The following is a 23,579-nucleotide window of genomic DNA, read 5'->3' as shown; positions in this document are numbered from 1 at the left end:
GAAGCATGGAACAGACTGTCAAATTACCGTGGGAAGTCTGGGGAGGGGTGGAGGGAGGAGGTAAGAGATCAACTGAAGGACTTGTATGCATGCATATAAGCATAATCAATGGATGCAAGACACTGGGAGTGGGGGTGGGGTGAGGGAATGTGCTGGGGGGGTAGGAAAGGCTGGGGGAAGGTCAATGGGGGAAAAAGGAGACATATGTAAGACTATTTGTAATACTTTAAACAATAAAATAAAATTAAAAAAAATCATTGACATAGAACACAGAACTCAAGAGTGAATAAAAAATCTTATATTAGGTAATAAAAATACTATAAATAGTATTTTTTTATAATTCAAGCAGGTAATTCTAGCAGACAGTAAAAAGTCTTTGATCAATTTTTATTTAATCCTTCACAAAAAAATAAAATTAACCTTCCAAACTATCCTCTGTGTTTTAAATGATAATCTCAAATAAAAAGACTAAAGGCAATGGCCAGAAACCCACCAAACTGTGCCCCAAAATAATGGCTCTGATTCCCCATGTCATTACACAGTCTCCTCCATTAATTCAAGAAACCAGTGACTTCCTAAGGCACAGGGCTCTTTTATTCAAGTTGGATTAGTCAGCCCTCTATTAATCACTTCTTACAGCATTTTTCCTGGTGACTGGGACAATGAGCTGAGTCTCGTCTCATTTGGTATCACCCAGTAATGTGCTATGTAGTCTTCTTGACCTTGGAGCCAGACATTGTGAGTTGGTATAAGAGTAGCAAACAGCTGCCCAGGAGAACACCTGTGTGAGACGAGAATGTTTAAGCACACCCTGTCATCTTGCACTAGGTAGTCTCATCATTTAGACAGAAAGAGGATCACCATATTTGTGTAAGATGAGTCTAAATGATTTGCACAACTCTCTCAGCCTAGGGCAGTGATGGCGAACCTATGACACGTGTGTCAAAGGTGACATGCAAACTCATTATTTTGGTTGATTTTTCTTTGTTAAATGGCATTTAAATATATAAAATAAATATCAAAAATATGTCTTTGTTTTACTATGGTTGCAAATATCAAAAAATTTCTATATGTGACATGGCACCAGAGTTAAGTTAGGGTTTTTCAAAATGCTGACACGCCGAGCTCAAAGGTTCGCCATCACTGGCTAGGGAGTGACTTTGATTTTGAAATCAAGTCAAGTGCTTTTATGCTGGAATCCACAAACCTTGGAAGCACAGACTCAACTATCTTTGGGATAGGATAGTGACACCTGTTCACTGTTCTCGGAATTTATTGTTATATAAATGAGAGAAAGGTCCATGATTGACATGCTTTTCAGTTTCCCTGTGATGTGTGTGTTTATGTGTTAGTACAGAATATCGTGGTTCCCAGATTCTGATCCCCAGACCAGTCATAGGGACATCACCCAAGTTCTTGTTAACCTGCAAATTGTTTTCCTTCCCAGACCTAGGAAACCACAACTAATACCTACACCCTCTTCTTTTTCTCTATGCATGTGTTGGCTTCCTGAACACTCTTTTGTCAAAAATAAAACTTTCCTTGTCCAATGTGAAAAAATGACTTAAGAAATGACAAAACATCAGGATATTAATTACACATCACCAAGAAAATTGATGCCATACCTGGTCTAAACATATCCTAATTACCTATCAAATGGATGATTAACTTCACATTCCAGAGATCACTCTAGCATCATTTTTCTCTTACTAATTACAGATTTGGTACATTTTTCATCAACGTTTTGAAATAGACTATCAATAAGGTTCAATAATAACTCAATGCCACGTTCTTTTTTATTTTATCATGCATCCAAACAGAAAGATGTGTATTAACAGTTGCATGTCATTGGAACAGGGTCATCAGGGACACCTGATTCTGGCTTGTTAAAGGGGCAGTTGGGCACAATCTTAAGCGTGCACTCTGGGCTGCATTATCTGGGGTCAAATCCACATTTCCGTACTTACTTTCTTATGCAGAATATTTAATCTCTCCTTGTGTCATTCTCTTCATCGATGGGAATATTAACAACACCCATGTCATCAGTTTACTACAAGGTTAAATGTTAGTCTGTCCACAGTACAAAGATCAATGACTCATAATTATTTAGCACTATATAAGTATTAAAATCAGGGAAACTGGCTAGATTTTCTGATATATCTCTGTAGATTCCAAAAACACACTTGAAAAATACTTCAAAAGTTTATTTCAAAATTAAAACTCATTTGTAGAAAGCTTTTATGTCTTACAAACATCTGTACCATGATTTTACTATTATATTAAAAGAATCTCAGATCCTCATTTTATCAAGTTTTAGGAAAAAAATGTATTGTGCTTCAAATTATGTTAACAAGTGTAAAACAAATAGTTATTTTTTAAGATTATGAGAATTATTTTATGTGAGTCAAGCCTCATTCCTGGTGTGTGTAGGATCTCTATACGTATGCAAAGTATTCATGTATGAACACCATTTGTGAATCACATTTAAAGAGAATCTTTGTCTTTTTGAGGTTGATTTTCTTATATTAAAGAGTTGAAAATCATGTGAATGTCTTGATAAATGTAAATTGACGCACTTTTGCTGATCCTATTGGTAGAGCTAGGGCTGAAGCTGTAGTTGAAGTTTAACTTGGTGACCATGCTATTTTTCTCTAGAGAGATGAATGTCAGTACTAATCACTCATGAGGAAATGCGACAGTTAGAAGTTTGATCTTTCCAAGGCTTTGCTGATACAACAGATAAGGTGAATGTATTAGAAAGTTTATTTCTGTAAGACACTTCTATAAGATTGTATAATGCTTGGCAGCTAAGATACCAACATGGATAAAGTTATCTCATTCACTTTTAAGTCTTAACTACAATAAACCCTCAATTTTGCAGACCTCAATTTAAGAGACTTCGTATTTAATGGACAAAATTTCTGTCCAGTATGTCATATGTGAAAATTAACATCATGTTAAATTTAAAATCCTTTTAACCAAGATTTGCTTATAATTAAAGTGATAGGTTATTTTTGTTATTAATTCATTGTTATATTAAACAAATTTTAGCAAATAGATCATATGTTGGAAAAAACACTGTAGTAATTTTGACCACATAAATAAACATCACATATCTAAAACTATAGTGTACATATTTAAATCCAAGAGTCACAGCTGGTAAACAATGTTCGGGAATGATTAGCACGTGATCACACCACATCACTAGCAGTAATTGATATAGGGTGACTTTCTGCAGCAATTTGAACACCTGCAGGCCACTGTTCCCACTTAGGCTAAGCCACACCCCAGCTATGTGTATTTGCTTACTCACAGTGACTGGTGAATGCACGCATTTACTAGACCTATCCATTATAAATTTAAAATTACTGTAATACATATAGAAAACTTTTCTGTGAAAAAAAATTAAACTTTTCATACATACAGTGGGGCCTTGACTTAGGAGTGTCCCGACTAACGAGTTTTTTGAGATACCAGCTGTCTCTCGGCTGATTTTTTGTATTGAGTTTACAGAGTAATTTGAGTTAACGAGCTTCTTAACGAGCTCCTTAACGAGCTGGGTCTCAGAACGAATTAAACTCGTAAATCAAGGCCCCACTGTACTTAATTTTAGCTATACAAATGTGTCTACATAAGTAAAAACAGATAAACTAATTTGACAAAATTTTAATATATGCATTCAGATAACATACTTTATTATATAATGGACTTTCGGCTTTAATGGACACCCTCTCACCTGAATTAGTCCCATTATAACCAGGTTTGTAAAATGTGCAATTTTTTAAAAGTATTATTTAATTATCCTAAGGCCCTTTTCTTTTCCAGTGATAAATTTAGAAATACAGATGGGTCCCAGTTCCTCCAAGGAAGTGTGAAATGAAGTCTTCTTCGAACTGCCTTTAGGCTCCTAAGCAGGAGACTCTGCGAGGAATACTTCTCAGCTTCTGGATGTTGGTGCATCTGCATTTGGTTCTCAAAAGCTCACCATGCAATCTCTGCCTATAGACCCACACCTCAGTCCATAGTGTATATTTGAATGTTCAGAAATTTTAGGGACAGTTCATGTTTATTTCCCACACTGTGTCTTAGAAATCACCGCCGCTTTATGGTAGATAAAATAGTACATAAACCTTTTGTTAAATCAAGGGTTAAATGTCAGTGCATTTTAATAGATCATTTAAAGCAAGGGGTCTGTCGGATTCAGTTTGGGGTTATTCCTATGCTGTCTCCCAACAAATTGATGGCAATTAGTTCATGATGGACATAAATATCTTCTAAAGTGTCAGTTCTGTGTTCCGGTGCCAAGGGATAAGGCAGATTGTATTTCAGGTGTGAGAAGTTTAGCAAATGGAGATTTGGACAAATTGGTCTGGAGAAGTAGTAGTTCTTGGTCTTGGCTGGATGTGGAGAGCTTTAAAAACTACCACCACCTGGATCCCTATCCCAAAGGCTCTAATGTAGGGCCAGGCCTGAGTTTTGGATGTTTAAAAGCTCTGTGGATTTGGAAGTGAGGCCAAGGCTGAGAATCACTCCTGCAGAATGATTAGAGCGGAGCTCAATGCCAATCTGGAAGTGGAGCCACCCCTAAATGCCATCAACTTTCAACAGCAGTCCAATGAAGGCATCTAAAAATCAATAAAAAAGTGTGCTAATACAAAACCAAACCTTTAATTAAATAAATAGCGGGGGATGTATAGTTCAGGAGAACAAAACTGCACAATGTTGTTTTCTTCTACATTCATGGGACGAATGTAAAAAGTAAGTTAACTTGGGGGGGAAAGAGTGATATATAAAGACTAGGATAATTTCAATGTCCCCTTTTGTAATTATGTGTGACTTTTGGGCTTTCAAGTTGAGCTCTCTAGAGGCAGATTATTTTACCTTTAAGTTTTGCTGCTAACACATGGCATAAGGGGAGCCCCAGAATCCAAGTTCCTTTCTCAGTATAAAAGAATTCTTATGTACTTGCCTCCCTAATTCTTTCTAGTTTCTTTGCTCTTAATCATGAGGAAGAATGCTATAAAAATTGAAATAACACCAGCCGTGACACATCAGGATGACTCAGTCTCCAGTGGAGCCCGGTGCCTTCGCCATTTGTTTCTGCACAATGAGTAAACTTACACGACTCAGCAGATTTGGAGGAGAGAAGGGGTTTCCTGGAAAGACATATAACAGGCAAATTCCTAAAAGTCCTGCAGGTATCTCCTCGTGAGTATCTTTTTTCTCTGTAATTTTCAAGATATGGTTCCTGCAGGTGGCAATAGGTTGGAGCAGATGTTGTTGGTAGAAGTTCATGTGGGTTCACCCTGATTTCTTCTCAAAGTGCTTTTACTCTTCTTCCTTGTGAACCATGCACAGTAGACACAAGTCCGTAATTGTTGTGGTTAGGATAGAGCCCCCACCCTTTCTCTTTCCTTTGCCTCTTTTCACAGTATTTTCTTCATCTGGAAATCCCCTTTGAGTCCAAATTTCTTCTTGTTTAAACCATCTTGCCATTTCCTATCCACAGTGATTTCCTTCCATCCTCCTTTAAACACACATTCTTCTCTAGCTTTCTAATTATGATCTTATTCCTCTCTCAGGCATTACTTTTTGTTTTGCTATTTTTAATTTTTGTGTTTTTTTCTTTTCGAAATAGATTATAAGTATGTTGTATGCAGAAAGCACACAACGTATTGATTTGATATCAACACCAACACCTCCCGAATCCCACCCTCACTCCTGGCGTGGTTCATAGTGCATGTTGGGCATTAAGTAAAGTGAAGTCAATGCAAAGCACATGCATACTAGTAGACATATAACAGGGACAGATAGCACATACTCACCTGCTGAGGTAGGATTAAAACTGATAGAATTAAACTTAGTAACAGGCACACTCTATCCCCTGAATCTATTCATCCTGGGACTATTCAGAGACCTAACAAATAGGACATTATATTCTCTTGGGCTGAAACTTTATGAATAGAGAACCCTGAATACCTCTCTGGGTGTGATAAGGCTCTGGGAGGCAATCTATAATAATAAAAGGCCAGGTGTCAAGACCAGAATAACCAATCAACCAGTCGCTATGAGGTGCATTGACCACCTCTCGGTCCCTACCCCCCAGCCTGTAAGCTCCCATCCCTGGATGGCCAATGGGAAACCACAGGAACCAGGCTGGGTGGCAGCGTAGCAGGAGTGGGGACTGGACTCGCGGGGCAGTGTCAGCGTCACGGAGCGTTGCAGGGTGGCGGCAAGCATTGTCACGGAGCAGCGGACATGGCTCTGATAGAAGGCTAGGCCTAGGGACCCCACACGTGCACGATTTCCTGCGCTGGGCCTCTAGTAGAACTATAAAGTGGCAGAGCCTCTGCTCCAGCCCTCACTTGCTGGGATTAGCCTTTGTGTGCACCAGACTGTTGCATGCTAATATCAGAGACTGAGCTATAATAATCCTCTCATGTTGGCTCGGCAATCATCTACGGAGTGAGACAAGGTTGTGTGTTGGGGGGTAGCATCAGTTTTGATCATGACTGTTTCCCTAAACACTAGGTTTTGGTCAATTTCTAGGGGCATTTCCAGATGGAAGCTCCTTTTCTCAGACACCTACCTGCATACATATAATCAGTCCATTAGAGAACACAGCTTCTCTCACATATACTATGTTAACCACTTGAAATTGCTGATGTTTAGCCCTTTCTTTTACATATAAAATTCAATGTTATGATGTTAAACCTAATACATATAGATAATATGCACATTTATATATATAGTGACAAATACCAAGAAAGTTATATAATGTAATAGGAAAATACTTGAAAAATGAGTTAGCCAGTTATTTCAGATTTGAAAAAAAGTCTTTGGTATACTTGAGACATTTCAAATATGTTTTTCTGGACATCCCTCTCTTTTGATTAAGTTTAACTTTAACATAATCTCTTTGAAGACATTTCCTTTTCATATTGAAGCTTCCTGAAATGTCCTCGGTTTCATCCTGAAGGACATAGACATAAGATTCTGGGAAATGTGGAGATCAGGTATGAACTGCTCTTCTGTTTGCCAGCCTCAAAAACCCACAATAATTCTTTAATAAAATTCTGGTATTTGCTCTTTGTGCCAGAGCATTTCCCAACAAAGGTACATTAAAAACCACAGCTCTAGCTCTAAGCTAAAACACCTCCGAGACTGCCACTCAGAGAGGGGTCTCGACTGCATCCCTTGCATAAAGGCACCTGTCTTGAAGTGAGTTTTAAAAATGACAATACTGAATAACATTTACTGTTATTCTGAGTTCCCTCCTTCTAATTAGATTTAATTTCTAATAGTGTGGACAGGGATTTCCCTTTAAAGTCTTTAACATTTGAAGGTTGGATGTGACATGCAAGGCTGGGGTGAGACACGGCTAATAAATGTTGACCACAGGAGTAAATTTGGTATCTTGATTGTTGTGGCTCAGTGCATGGGTCTTGCTCTATATAATTTGCTAAATGTCAATTGGACAAGATGTTTTCCCATAGCCAAATCTAAGGTAAGAGATACAAAAGCCAACACATTACACAGACACAATTATGGATATATTAAAATCAGTCTTCTGGGCATATATAAGTCATCTATATATTTACTAGTACATAATATGTCATGTACTTCCCATCAGTGTTTTTGCCTAGCTGTGGGAATTCCCAGATCCCCACATCCCTAGATCCCTGACTTTCAAGTCACTCTTATAGATGCAATGACATGTTGATTCGTTGCAATTTTCCTCTTTTATAGTTATGTGGTGATAAACATACTTGTGCAAAAACCGTTTAATTTCTCAGAAAAAATTCACATTCCTGTAAGTTGAATGGTCAGGTCAAATGATGTGGGCATAACATTAATTTATGTTCAAAATGTACTTAACCACAATGAAACTTCCAAAAAAAAATTGAGATCTTTAAAACCACATTTTATAACCACAATGAAATAAAATTAAAAATTAACAATAATAGCAACAACTAAAATTTTCCTAGCCATTTTGAATTTAAGATGAAATCTAAAAAGATTAGAAACTAGAGGACACACGAGAACATATTATATAATGCATATAAAATGGGATTTCAACTATTTTATAATTAAAAATAATTTTATTGCATACGATATATAAAATAAATGAAAGGTTTAATTGAATAAATAGGAAAAATAAAAATATTGTTAAACTAATAAAGAAGGTAATGGATAACAATTACAACTAAAAATCAATACATTAAGTAAAGCTAAAGGATGGCTCTTTGAAAATAAAGTAGCATTGGGCTTGATGATGACTTTTTAGATGCCAGAGGCATAATCCATTAAAAAAAATAACTAAGAAGCTGGACGTTATTAAAATAATAAAATTCTGCACTGCAAGAGACACTGGCCATCAATGAAAGATGAGCCAAAGACTTGGAGAAAATATTTGCAAAGAACATACCCTAAAAAAGGACTATTTTCCAAAATATTCAATACTCTTAAAAGAAGAAAGCAGATGGGAAATAAGCATATGAAAAGGTGGATGCACCACATAATATTCCATCAGGGAAATTAAAAATAAATCAACAAGGAGATCCCACCACACACCTGCTAGAATGGCCCAAATCCGGAACACTGACCACAGCAAATAGCACAGAGGATGTGGAGCAACAGGGACTCTCCTTCACCGCTGCTGGAAATGCAGAATGCTACCGTCAAACTAAACACACGCTTACATTCAATCTGCCACTCCTGCTCCTTGGTACTTATCCAAAGGAGTTGAAAACTTATGTTCATGCAAAAACCTCCACACAGACATTTCTAGCAGCTTTACTCATAATTGTCAAAACTTGGAAGCAACCAAGAGGTCCTTCAGTTGTGAATGGATAAATAAACTGCAGTACATTGTCACAGTGAAATATTATTCAGGGCTAAATGGAAAAGAACAATCAAGCCATGGAAAGACATGGAGGAACCTTACATGCACCTCGCTATGTGAAAGAAGTCAATCTTGAAGAGGCTCTATACTATATGATTCCAAATAATGACATCCTCAAAAAGGCAAAATTATAGGGGCAGTAAGAAGATCAGTGGTTACCAGGGCGTCGGGGTTGGGGGTAAGAAAGGAATGGATGAAACCCCGAAGATTTTGAAGGTACTGAAACTATTCTATATTACACATTTGTTTAAAATGAGAGTATACACAAGAATGATGTAAATAAAATCAAGAATTTTCTCTGAAATTTTACTAAATAATAGTGTGGTATGATCATTAACTTTAGTCCTCAGCTGTTTGGGCAGGACAATTTTTATCTTTTGTTTATTTCCTTTTGTTTTGTCTGAGAAACCTCTTCCTCAAATTTGCAGCAGGTGTTCTCAGAGCCACCCACAAGGACATTTTTGAAAAATAGCACATCATTATATTTTCATTTTCTGCAGTCAAATGTCAGATGTACCAAAATACGATAATTAAAACTTTTCTTAAATAAAATTGAACATGAATACCCAGTGTCCTAATTTCTCACTGCTTCTGAGGTGGGCTCAGGCTAAATAGTTTGCATAGTCTTAAAGTGCATAATCATTGTTCTCGCTATTACTGGTTTAAAGCCTTTCTTGATTGTGTAAATTCAGATAAGTTACATTTCTGTCATTCTTGAACCCAGTGACTTTTCATTCTAAGAGCTCAACAAATGCTGACGATTCATATTTGTGGGCGCGGAGTGGGGAAAAGTGTAGATTTATTATATAAGCTGTTGAAAAAAGTATTTCTAGTATCCCATTACATGGGTTCCTATTAAATTTTTCTATCCTCTTTCAGTCTGAAATTCAATTTTATTCTGGCTTAGTCCCCAGGCCCATATTACCAACTGAGGTGGGCTCGGCTACCGGTGGTTTCCATTGCCTTGAAGTGCCTAACCTTTGGTCTAGTCATTTCTGGTACAAAGCCTTTGGAGCACTTCATTCAGAAGAGAGGCAAAACTACTCTGAAATACTCAGGGCTTATATTAGTTCCTCTTCATCACAAAGGCTTATCCTTATCCTCAGAGGAGTCCTGGTGGTAACTGATAATGCTGGAGATCTACCAAAGCAAGACTCTCCTAGACCTACCCTACCTCACTCTTTGATTTGACTCAGGAAAGACCAAGAGTTAGACTGGTTATTACAAAAGAAGCAGTCACTAGCATTGGCCAAGGAGTTTTGCTCATTTTTATGGTAATTCACAATGATAGAAATATGCTTTATCATATAATAAGTCAAGTTAATTTACAAGTTTGGATCTATGTAATGATTTCTATAACTTAATTAGAAGTCTAGGAATATTTTTATCATGTTAAATATAGGAAATATAAATATCTTGTTGATTAAACATTTAGCTGTTATCATAAGTTATATGAGTTCCATGCTCCCAAGCATTTTTAGGAAATACTCAGTAATATAAAGTATTCCTTTTTAAAACACAAGGGTATATTTCTTGCAATATATTTTGGAACCACTTCATTTAATATCACATTCAATAGCTACAGTATGGAAGTAGGAACACATGACAATAAAGAGTATACAAAGGATTGTCTGTTTTTATTTAACTACGAGTAAACAAGGGCAAATTCAAAGAACAATTTAACTGTTAATTTCTTTCTTTTTTACTTAGTTGACTTAACTGATGGCTTTAACTCTGGACTTTATATTTTATGGTCTCCGTCAAGTATCAAAATCACAGTATACATGTCACTTAATCTGTTCACATGTGTAGTTGTGACAATGAAATGAGCCTTTGCATTGATACCTTCTGTGTGGCAATTTTCATGGCATTACCAGTAAAGTGACTTTACTTGTGGAGCAAGCAATCTCCTTGGTAGTCAACCTTATGTAATTAGATTTTTCTCCTAGGAAAGCTGCCAGTCATTAGTACCAAGTAATTCACCTACCATGTAATATTAAGTATTCTAAAAATCAGCCACATGATTTTATGTTTAGGAGTTAAGTTAAAAATCATCATATTTGAAAGGGAAGGATGGAAAACATATTCACAGTCCTAATTTAAAATCTCTTATGAGGTTTTTATTTTTTAAGCTTAGACTCAATTTTGTATTTATTACAAAACAAAATATGTATTGTTCTTTATGAACAATATTTAACTCCTATGAGAGCCATTTGTAAAATCTATTAAATTCCAGTATAGTACTTGTAAATTAGCATAAACTTGACATCACTCCCAAAGACTGATACAATTTTGCATAACTTGAGGAAGATTTAAATCAATCCCTGCACATTATGTTGCATTTAACTCATACATTTTCTGCAGACACGGGATATTAAAATTACTAATCAACTTTAAAAAATTCATCTTTCCAGAATGTAGGACTATGAATTGCCTTTTTATTTACTATTAAAGCATTTATTCAGTATACCATCTAAAGGAAAATCATCCTAATTCATGTTTTCGTCTTTTAATCATAAGTAATTAAACAAATAATACTTGTGGTCTTATGAATCATTTTGTAATACAAGGCTGATATTTATTGTCAGCTCAGAAATTTTGCTTACTTAAGACTGCATGATCATATTTTTAATGCTATCAGATTATCATAAATGACAATTTATAAGGCATTCTCAGGATATGATTAAGTTAATCCAAATATAACAAACCTCTAAGGGATACCTTATTGTGCTAAGCTACTGGAGTTCTCAATCTAATGTAGATGTCTTTTAATTAGTTTTAACTCCCAGTTAGGGCTCTGTGTGATGTCAAAGGACAAGAAAGATTTCTTTAACTAATATGCAAACAGACATAATCTAAACAACAACAAGAAGTTAGCATAAGAAAGTTTTTTATTTGGTCTAATTATAAAATATTAGTAACTTGTGTTGCAAATGTGAGCTCACCTCACACAGCTCTTCAAATGATTCCACTTCTTCTCATCTCCTTCCTCAAAATCAGAGTGAAAGGATAAAAACTATCAAGTCTTCTGAGAATCAAAGTAGATCCACTGACTGCCTAAAGAAAGGTCACAGCTAGAACTTGAAGAGGACACGAGTGCGGAGGCCAGTTCACATAGGGAGAGGGGAGGTGAGGAGGAGTGGTCCAGTCAAGTTCCTTCCACCCAGAACTCACTTAGAGTAGTTGCTGGCCAACGGTGTGTCATTGGACAAACCTGAGATAACAACAAAACAAAACAAACAAACAAAAACCTGCTGGGAACCCAACAGAACCAACTGTGCAGACTTCTGACTGAAATGTCTGAATGACATTGGGTCTTGACAACTGTGAATGAGCCCTATTATCCATTCACTTGCGGTCTGTAATGACTGGTCTGAAGAATCCCCCACAGATGCTCCCTTGTTTTGTGTAGGGCTCATCCCTCACTCCTCGTTTACGATATTGCCAAGAGGAAGTGTATGTGCGCATGACTTGTGAGATAACAACTTGTCCCATGATATGTTGGTGCCAACAATAGTTAGATTCTGCTCACGATGGAGCAGTGTTAACTAAGAAGTTTGCAGAAAGGTAGAAGTGGGGTTTCCCGTTATGCACCTATGAGACCGCTGGCAATTGGGTGTCTGCCCACTCTGACCTTCTTCACCATCAATCTCTAAGTACAATGACATCTCAAAACCACCAAAAGCACTTCACTGAATCTATGCAGAGCCTTGGTCTCCAACTTGTGTAAAGCCACCACTGACTAGCAGACCCCAGAGATATAAATGTGGGAACAGAGTTCTGAAAAACTCACCTATAAAATACAAGTGGTTTATAAGAAATAATCAGCATTCCCAGATCCTCAGTGCTACCTTTTCCCATCACTGAATTTCATGATCTCCACAGCTTTTGGTACTTAGAGAAGACTTGTTCCTGGGTAAAACTGGATCTAGATTTGCATGCTCACCATGTTTGGTAGGCAAGACAGCACAATATTTAAAACAGAGATGTCTCCAACCAGCTTGCTGTGTTGAAGTCTAGCATTATTTGCTGTTTGTCTTTAGTTACTTAATTAATCTGTATTTCAATTAACTCCTCTTTAAAATTGATATCAGGTTACTTGCCTAACTATAAAGTTGGGAGGATTAAATTAATGATATTCTCAAATCTTAGAAAAGTACCTTACATTTAATAAGAAGAAAAGAAAAAAAAAGATATCTATTATCCTATGCCAATACTGTGTCCCTTTTCAGTTAAGAAATGGCAATGGCTTACATAGTTAAGAAAAGACAATGGCTTACATAGTTCTTGTCTGGTGGGAAAAAGATGCCCCATGCAGTGTATATGGGCTGCTGATATTGCTACTTTCAATCCATGATGCTGGCAAGATGTCAGTTATATCTCTCAGGGAATATTCTGAAATGTCACATGTGTAAGAGGTCTGTGTTACCCTCAGTAGTCTGATGCTAAGGTTATGATAAAACTTTATGTCGAACTATTTCAGTAATTCTGGGGGAGGGAGGAAGCCACCCATCTCCCACCAGCCCTTTAAAATAACCTCTGCTCATGATGGAGAAAAACTGGTATGGGGAGAAACTGTAACTAAATTAGAATTTTATATAACTATTTTGGAAGTTATTATGTATATAATAATTCATATATAATGAATATGTATTCATTAATTAAACTAAGTTTGAAGGAAAGGAAAATAAATCAGGAGTAAAACACTTGAATAAAGGATGGATGGGGGGTGATGCCTTTTGATCACAGGAGATTCAATCTAGGTATTTTTAGTGATGATGGGGGAGCAATAACCTGGAGTAAATGAATGAATGGTCAATATTTTTTTATACAACATATAACTACAGAAGGAAGAAATAATATTGTGAGGAAATTTTTGAGAAAAAGAAAGTTATATCTGAGAATTTTAATTGTAAACCAAAAATTCTATATTTACTCAATGATTCAAAAATTATAATCATATCTTCCAATGGTAATGATTCCAGAAACATACTTTCTCCTCTTTCAAAGATATTTTTCAGGTCCCTGATGATATGTTTACTTCAGACATGAACCTTTTATAATTGAAATTTCTAAACAGAAAAATCTGTTAGAATTCTAGTTGCAGTTGCCAGATGATGAGTCATTTAGTGAATTCATTAGCACTGAATGAAACTAAAGAACTAGAGACTTTTTCCCAAATATTATAATTATTGGGTTTCTTTGCATTAGATTAGCTTTGTAGTGTAAAAATATAAAACAGTATCAGATTATTAGAAAAACAAATAATTTGAGGACAGCTGAGTTTTGATATTTTCCTGAAGTCATGTTCTCTTGCCTTTTCCATCCTAAGTAACTGATCCAAGGTGAACTTCACACCAAGGATTCAGAGCTCATCAGAACAGCAGTCAGTAAAGTGCAGTCAGAGTTGATTGGTCGTTGGTTTTCTGTCTTCTTTTCCTGCCCCAGCAGAATCAGTTATACACTTGTCATTTTAGCATCTAATCGCTCTCCTTGAAATCAATATTGGCTGACAGTATTAATGAGGTGAGCTATTGATAGATATGCAATGGACCTACAATGGCTGTCACTTTTCATTCCAATCTCAAATTCTAGGACTTTATTAGTGCTATTATTTCCCAGCTATTGATTTAGTCTTTAATAAGTCTGTTTTTGGCAGAATTACTATATATTATTTTGATTTTGAGTACTACTAGATAGTCAATGCTATTGATATCATATAACATAGAAGGCATTTGTAAAAGCCATTCTGGATTTGAGCAAAAGTGGAAGATTCCAAAATGTTTCCATTAATTCAAAGGAGGTGGATAGCTGCTGAAGGTTTTAGTGTTATCTCTACAGTTAATTACAGCAAGGAGTAGTGAATGATAATCCAGCAGAGCACATTTCACAAGTGCCTACTGCATTCCAGGCATCCGCTTATGTCAACTCAACTAGACCTCCTAACAGCCTGTGAGATTAGAAGTTCCAGAAGGTTTAACATTTGAAGAAACTTGCCTTAACTCATAGATAGTGGGTGGTGGTGATTTAAATGAATTCCAGTCTGCTTTCAAAGCACTTTACTCTAACACAGATACTCTCTACTGCAGACCCCATACCTCTGATCCAATGTTATGACCCCCACTAACATCAATTCATCATCATCACCATCAACATCATCATTACCATCATCATCACCATCATCATATCATCATTTCTATTTGAGTATACATTCTATTTTAGCATTCTACACATGAAGCTTTGCATATACTACTTATTTTCAGTCACACTAAGCTGTATATATGTGTATATATATATATATATATATATATATATATATATATATATAAATGATTTAATAGAGGAGAGGAAAGGAGAAGGAGAGCATATGCTAACTATTTTACTTTTCTGCACAATTTCAGGGGGAAAATTTCCCTAAAAAAAATAAAGCTATGTTTTAGGGGGTGACAGCCCAGCCTGAATAATCATATAGTAGAGTAAATATGCCTTTATTTTAAAACAAGACCAACCAAGACACATAGCTTAAGTAATTACTTAAGGTGCATATACCTAATAAATGGTGAGCAGGAATGTTGAGCTCTGCATTTTTAACCTGGGAGCCTTTGGAGATAATTGCTTTTTATCAACTTACTTTTGCTGTTGTAACAAATTAGTACAAATATAGTCGGTCAATACAAGACAGATTTATTATCTTAAATTTCTGGAGTTTAGAAGTCTAATTACTGGGATGGCAGGGTTGCATTACATCTGGAGTCCTAAGGGGGGAATCCATGTCATTGCCTTTTTCCAGCTCCAAGCAGCTGCCCACATTCATTGCCTCCTGGCCCCACAGCTTTTGCCTCTGCTTCTGTCCTCACATCTCACTATGACACTTATCCTCTTGCCTTCCTTTTCACTTATAAGATTCTCTGTGATCAGTGGGTCCAGCCTAGCAATTCCAGTTAATCTTTCCATTTCAAGGTCACCTGATTAACAACCATAATTTTATAGGCAACCTTAATTCCTCTTTGCCATAGAACATAATATTCCTACAAATCATAGGGCTCTTCAATGGGGAGCATTATTCTGCTTTGCACAGTTTCCTAGTTACACTGAGGTGTGCTTCATTTCATGATTAATTTACAAATTAATGGGGCCAAACTGCCTATGGTTGAATTGCAGCTCTACCTTTTTATTAGTTGTGTATCCCTGGACATATTAATAATCTTCTCTGTATCTCAGTCCCTCTCCTGTAAAATTGCCATAATAACAGCATCTTTTTCTTAGATTGATGGGGACTACAATAATTGAGGATTTGCAAAACATTTAAAGCAATACTTGGTATCTAGTAAGTGTAATATAATTCTTAGTTTAAAAAAATAAGGATAATTCTTCTATTGATGAGATATAAGTGAAAGTGTCAATATTCCATGAGCCACATGAATATTTGATGGCATTGATCTAAGACTGACACATAAAGATAAGATTTAGGTAATGGTGAAACTATGTATGACTCCTCAATTTCCAATTTTAATCGGACACGAAAAAGGCAGTACCTACCTGCAAATAGGAACTACTTTTTTTCAATTTAGGAAGGAGTACAAGTTGTCAGGAAGACTCAGTAGGTGTGGGAGAAATAAGATTTTCTCCTGAAGCCAGGCTTCTGTTCTGGAGACCAGGAGCCGTCCCCTGACAGCCCTCCCCTGACAGCCCTCCCCAGAAAGCAGCTCTGGGAGATGACTCATTTTGCTTCCTCTCCCTAATAACAGGCAAGCAACATCTCCATCCTCTCAGAACCCAGGACAACACATCCCATTCACATAGAAGAGTTGGTTTGGGGGGGAGGGGGTAGTGCATATGGGAGGCCCATGTCATTTTCAACATTGGCCCCAACCACACACACTCACACACACACACACACACGTATTTATGAGGGATGGTAAGAGGAAACCAAGGCACCTGGTGAAGGACTCAGAATTCCTGAGGAGACAATATACTTCCCCACCTTCTCAGAACTTAAATGAGGAAGACACCCTTTCCTCCAGGAAAATGAACTGCCAGATACATAGTGGAACTGGGTATCCTGCTATGCGTTCCCCTTTTTAGGCATTCCATGGACCCGATCTGTAAGCTCTTTGGTGCATTCAAATTAGTGGGAAGATGTAAAATTATATAGAAGCCTGCTCCCTCTCTCAGATCTACTTTCTAGGCAACTGCTGAGAATTGCGGCAATAGGGAGGATCACTCAATTTGTTTTCTTTAAACAGATATACATAGCATGATGGAGAAAAAATATATTGGTGTCAGAATAAGCCTGGGTCATGAACCTGACTGTAACATTATAATAGGGTGACCTTAAACAGGACTCATGATTCAAAATCTTTGAGCCCAAGTTTCTTATATGTCTACAGGAGAAAACAATATCCAAGGTGCAGATTTATTATAGGTTTAGAGTTCACCTAACAAGAATGCCTATAACAGAGAATGCCTATAAACCTACAAAACATGTTACCTGCTACTATAAGAGCAGAAAAGAAATTCTCAAGTTGAAGGTACTCACTGGTCAATCTTTAACAATTATAACTGGCCCAAGTGTGTGTGTGTATATGTGTATGCCTAATTACATATATATATATATATATATATATATATATATATGATATATGTATGTATATATATATATGAAATTGTGAAACGTATGTGTATATGTATTATATGCTATTAGTCTAATGAATATACATTTTCTAATAGGTAGGTTTTGAAGATTCTTTGAAATGATGGACAATGTATACAAGAAGTCAGAGGTACCTTGTCTTGATTTTTGTGTTTCCATAACTCTCTATATCTGTAGTAAACCCTTAAAGTGTTATGTAAACCCTAGCCAGTTTTTTCTCAGTGGATAGAGCATTGGCCTGCAGAACAAATGGTCCCGGGTTCTGTTCTGGTCAAGGGCATGTACCTTGGTTGCAGACTCCTCCCCGGCCAGGGCCCTAATCCAGGGCAAGTGCAGGAGGCAACCAATTGATGTGTTTCTCTCACATTGATATCTCTCTCTGTCTTTCCCTCGCTCTCTAAAAATCAATGGAAAAATAACATCCAGTGAGGATTAAAAAATAAATAAGTAAAGTGTTATGCAAGATTTTCTATGTATATGAATTTTCTGGGAAAGTATCTATAGCTTTTAGTAAGTTATTAATGATGTTTTTGACATGCTTACCAACTGCTAAGAACACTGGCCTGGAGCCTTTTATATTGCAAATAGAATGACCTGACATCTCAGAAATAGGAATGGGAGAACATTCAGACTCAAATCTGACGTTGAATCAAAATTAACTTAGAATAAAATTCCAGAATCACACCTCAGAGTTAAAAGAAACCATTGAGGCAGCAAATGTCTTTAATGTACAGAGCGTGAACAGAAGTCCGGAGAACAGTGACTGATCTAAGTGGACAACTGGTTTTGAGCACAGCCACCATCAGAATTCAGGTTGTGAGAATCCTGGCCCCCAAGTCTTCCCTCTGTGACTTACTTCTTGTGTGTGCCTATTTCCAAAGAGAGACCAAGATACCTGTGAAAAATGACTGCGGTCTTGAAAAATCATGTGAATATGTTCTTAAAACAGGGCCTAAGGAAACTATCATACGGCAAGCATAAGGAAGATTGTGACTGTCTAGCAAATTAACACTTGACTATTCAAAGTGTCAACGAGTGCTAATTTCATTTACTGTAGTATGTAAATGGTGTAGGTATTGGCAGGCTCTGACTTAATACCATCTGGCTGAGAAATTTGTGATTCATTTACACAACTAGACTTTCAAAAGTTGTATTTGTTTTTGGTTAGAGAATGCACTTGGCTGCTTGTTTGCAGGACAGTAAATTAAGGTTTTTCAAATTGAGTCATCACACTTTTATATACAGCAATTGGTTTTTCTTCTGGGAGTATATGTGAATATCATCGTTTTTAATAAGCATTAGTATTTGCAAAAGAGACAAATTATGCAAATATTAATGTGTGGTCTTCTAGTTTTTCTTTTCCATATCATGTTTTCATTCAGCCCTCCACCCTGACTAAGCCATGAGCTTTAGGGTCACAGAGAATGGGATAGTTATTCTATCCTGACTGGAGATGCTACTTATGGACCCTGACTCCCAGTATTCAGTAGCTTTTTTCATCAGAAAATAATTTTGCAAGTCAGACTCTTTGGGAATTGCTCAAAAATGAAGCTGTCCTTTTACTGATAGATATGAAGGTTTAGATTACAGAGTGTGAGTTTAGATTCTATTATTCCTGAAGATTTAGGATGGGAAATATTGTAAGTGGAAAGTCACACATTTCAGGCTGATACTGAAATGTGTGGAACTAAAGAGCAAAAAGGGTACAAGAAAGAAGCCCTTCCACGAGATCACATAAGTTCTGAACTCAACACCATATTAGAAGGGAGCACGTGCCTGAGAGGTGGCTCAAGGCTTACATATTTATGTAAAATAAATAAAATACCTAAACATAAATATATGTTTTCAATACTTTAAATTATTGCATAGGAACAAGATTACTGGGTTAGAGTAATTATAAATAGACAAAGGTAGGCATAGATAGATAATGCATAGACTTGCCCTTTACTGTAAGGCGATAAAAAGATAAGAAAAAATGAATTTTAGGAAGAAAAATAAAGGTCATTTTTATATAACTAGAGTAGTACTAATAAATTTTAACAACTACAAAATAGCTATCATTGATTGAGAACTTATTGGGAAGCATGCTTGCTATTAGGTATCTTGTATATATTATTTCCTATGAACTCCACAATAACTGAGTGAGGCAACTATTATAATGAATTAAAACAAGGTTGATTTAAAATAATTTTTAAAAATTCCCAGGAGCAATTTTTTTAGAATGTGTCCTCTGTAAAGAAGTGGCCTTTGTTTCTAGCAGTCTTCCCCTTGTGACATCATGAATCCTTGACTTTGACCTTACTGCTCCAGGAAAGTAGAAAGTATCCTCATATTAGTCAGAAGTGCTGGGTGACTTTCCTACCTATTTTTTCGACTGACATTAGATGCTTCAGTCTTTAATCACTTGCCTGGGGAATGCTTTACTTAGCTTTGAAAGTTACATTTTTAAAAAAATACTAATTATACCAGATAATAAACTTCTTTTACCACAGTTTTCCTGAGTAATTCATTCAAAAGAATTGGACACAATGGTGGGGATTTCAGGCATTATATCAACAGAGGAAGAAATGTTCGTACAAAGGGGATTTTCTTGCCCACTTGAAAACACTCCAACTCAAACTTGTCTGCTTGACTACTTGCATTTTAACCCAAGATCAATTAATATTACACAGAACTGGGCATACACTTCATTATATCAGTATAATGGATAAGACAATTTTATTGCTGGGAAATTGCTTAAACAAGAGCTCTATAAAGTGTTCATTGCAAATTATCTACTCACCCGTCATTATAGGTATGCTCAATTATTTTTAGGACAGAACATTTCTCTTCAATCTCTTGTCATTTAATCCATCATAAAACAATTCTTAAGATCATCATTTGGTCCATTTGGCTGGAGCACATTTGTATGACCATACTAGTTCCCATTAAGAAACCATCAGGATTTTCCAGAGGAAAATAGTAATAATAATAATAATAATAATAATTTCCAGAGAAGAAATCTTGTAGGAGAGCATTATAAATTAATTAAAAGTTCTAAATTTTGAAGCTTTACTTAAAGGATAAAAAATATATACATAAGAACAATATGTAAAATATACATTTACAAGCATATATGGAAATGCATATGTTTGAGTAGCTTCCTCTTCATCCTGTTGGCGAAGGAAAGATTCCTGTCCTAGGGTTATCGGATGCCAAACACATGACAGTGACCTTGGACAGATGAGACTCACAACAGTTCATTAGTCACATATATTCATAGCCAGGAGAGAAGGACACTATGGCATGGAGGGTTGTACATATCACATGAGGGAAGCATTCAAGAATAGGGTAAATAAGTGGAGGCCGTGGGAGGCAAGCCTTGTAGTATCAAGAGGATAAGATGCCCTCTGAGGATGTGACTGACTTGTCTGAACAATTATCTGGACTCTCATGGAATTGAACCCACTACTTAGAGATAAGTAGGCACTATCATTGGTTCCAATGATGATTGGCTTTGGGACCTTAACCATGAGAGTAGAAGTAGAAGTTGTGGTCAAGCTATTGGAGGGCCTCCCAGTGTTTCCCAGATGTCAATGCACAGATAATATCAGGCCTTGATTTTGTGCCTTATAATCAGCATAGTATAGGTATACACAGACACACACAGTTGCTCCCTTGTCTCATAGTATTGCTTATCTTCTCCTCTTTTCAACCGATGGTTACCAAAATTCACACCAAATTTTGTTAAACTTGGTTGCAAAATAGTTCATTATCATGGCTATTGGTAAATTATAGTCAGCACTTATTTTCACATTATTCTAATTTTATACATTTTGTTACACCTTAAGCATTTAGTTATGACTTCCAGAATAAGCATGAAGTACCAGAAAAAAGAATTTGATTTAAAAATTTCAAATAATGAAATTTTATTTTATTTTTCCAATTTTTAAAAAAAATATCTTTATTGTTGAAAGTATTACAGATGTCTTCCTTCTTCCTCCACTGACCCCCCTCTACCCCACACCTACCCTAGAATGGGGAATCTTAGAATGAAGCAGGGGTGCTAGAAGAGATTAATCAAAGAATTTATATGCATATATGTATAACCCATGGACACAGACAATAGTGCAGTGAAGGCCTGGGGGTGGAGCAGTTACAGGGTAGAGGGGTTCAAGGTGGGAAAAAAGGGGGCATCTGTAATACTTTAAAAAATAAAAATATATTTTTAAAAATTGGAAAAAATAAACTTCCATTATTTGACATGTTTTTCAGTAAAATTTTGAGCAGAGGGAATGTCTCACAAAGGTTATAACTAGACCATGATTTGTACACAATATTCTTTTAGTATCAAAAAAAATTTTTTCTTTAAAAAATTTTTTTTATTGATTTATTACATATGTGTCCTTATCCCCACATTACCCCCCATACCCCCCACTCATGTCCTCACCCCCCTGTTGTCTGTGTCCATTGTCAAAAAAACTTTTTGGAGGGTGTGCCTAAATACATCAAAGGTAATAAATCCTATTTTCTAGCAGAGGACTTGGCTCCAGGGCCAGTGAAAAGTCAAATCCAGCTCTAGAAAGCCAGAGATTTTCAACATTGAGCCTTGAAAAAGATGTGAGATATGACCAGCCCCTTACTTCTGAAAGGTACGAAGTCAGGAGCATGGTCTACTGGACATTTGGCTTCCAGAATCTAAAGCCATTCTTATTCACTACACTCACTGGCAGCATATGCAGGGTTAAAGAAGTGTTTCAGAAATAATATAAAACCATTTTGAATATTGACACACAGGAGTTTTGAGACAGAGGAAGGTTAGAGTAAGTACCCAGAGGGATTTTCTTAGTGACAGCTGTGAGGAAGCCTAAAATATTCCATTCCTCTCCAGCCTACAGGAAGCTGTAAGAGAAATACTTCATCATAATTACATAGAAGATGAAGTTTTTTTGTTTGTGTTTTTTTTTAAAACAGAGTATAGTTCTTTTCTTTGGCTGTAGTCTTATCATGGAGACTCAGATCCTGGAGATGACATCAGAATGACTGTACATCACTTCAGTCCTAATTAATGACCATCCTATTCAATTTGTCCTTCAGCACTGAGGTGCAAAACTGATTAAAAAGAGCGCCCTGAAGGCTCCGAGGTTGGTTCGCTGTTGGACCAGGAAACTACATTTCAAAAGCACAACTCCAGCTGGAAATTTATGGGAACTTTTCTAGTTCCTCATAATTGAAATATGGAAATTGACTGCATAGGGGATAGAGTACTATTTGACTACTGAGTGCAGCAGCATTTCAGTGAGAGAGCATCCATAGCATCTTCCAGACCAGAGATGCCCTATAGCCTGCTAACCTTTGTGTACCATGATCCATCTATATTCCAAGTCCACAGAAAGTCTCAGTCAACATAAGCCTTGCAGAACAATCTCCTTTAGAAGCAATATGATCCTAAGAAACCCTCAGTAGATGAGGAGAGTGAAATTTCTTCAGAAACCCAGGCTGGTCTATGGCTCTCCAGGGTGGCATCTGCTCTTACCCAGCTAACTAACTATGGAAGAAAGAGCATTTGAACACCAAGTAGAATATGAACTTGGAAGAGTGGATTGAAATTAAGGCAGATATTTTAATAGGCATTGGCAGTGGGAGAATATAAAGACTATTAGTTGGCATTGGGTAGAGATGGCAACATAGTAGATTATCTGGATATCAAGATGGTAGATTTTTATTCCTTCATTGTTTTTTCAATAACACCTTGTTAAGCCCTTACAAGTCGAAGGACTCATTGCTATACTTTAAAAAAATCTTTACACTGAAATTTTGATCTACACATTTCTTGACAGTGAAGCTATCCCCCAAAGTGAGGCTACTTGGAGATAAGGCCTTTAAAGAGGTAACTAAGGTTAAATGAGGTCATATGAGTGAGGCCCTGATCCAATATGATTAGTGTACTTATCAAAGGAAGAGACAGTAGGATCTGTGCAAACAGAGGAAAGATGATGTGAGGATACAGAGAGAAGGCAGCATTTTACAAGCCAAAGAGAG

The sequence above is a fragment of the Myotis yumanensis genome, unplaced genomic scaffold, assembly GCF_028538775.1.
Source record: "Myotis yumanensis isolate MYYU_CA2020_CCGP unplaced genomic scaffold, mMyoYum1.0.hap1 SCAF_7, whole genome shotgun sequence".
Classification (NCBI taxonomy): Eukaryota; Metazoa; Chordata; class Mammalia; order Chiroptera; family Vespertilionidae; genus Myotis; species Myotis yumanensis.
This window is presented reverse-complemented; position numbering follows the sequence as displayed.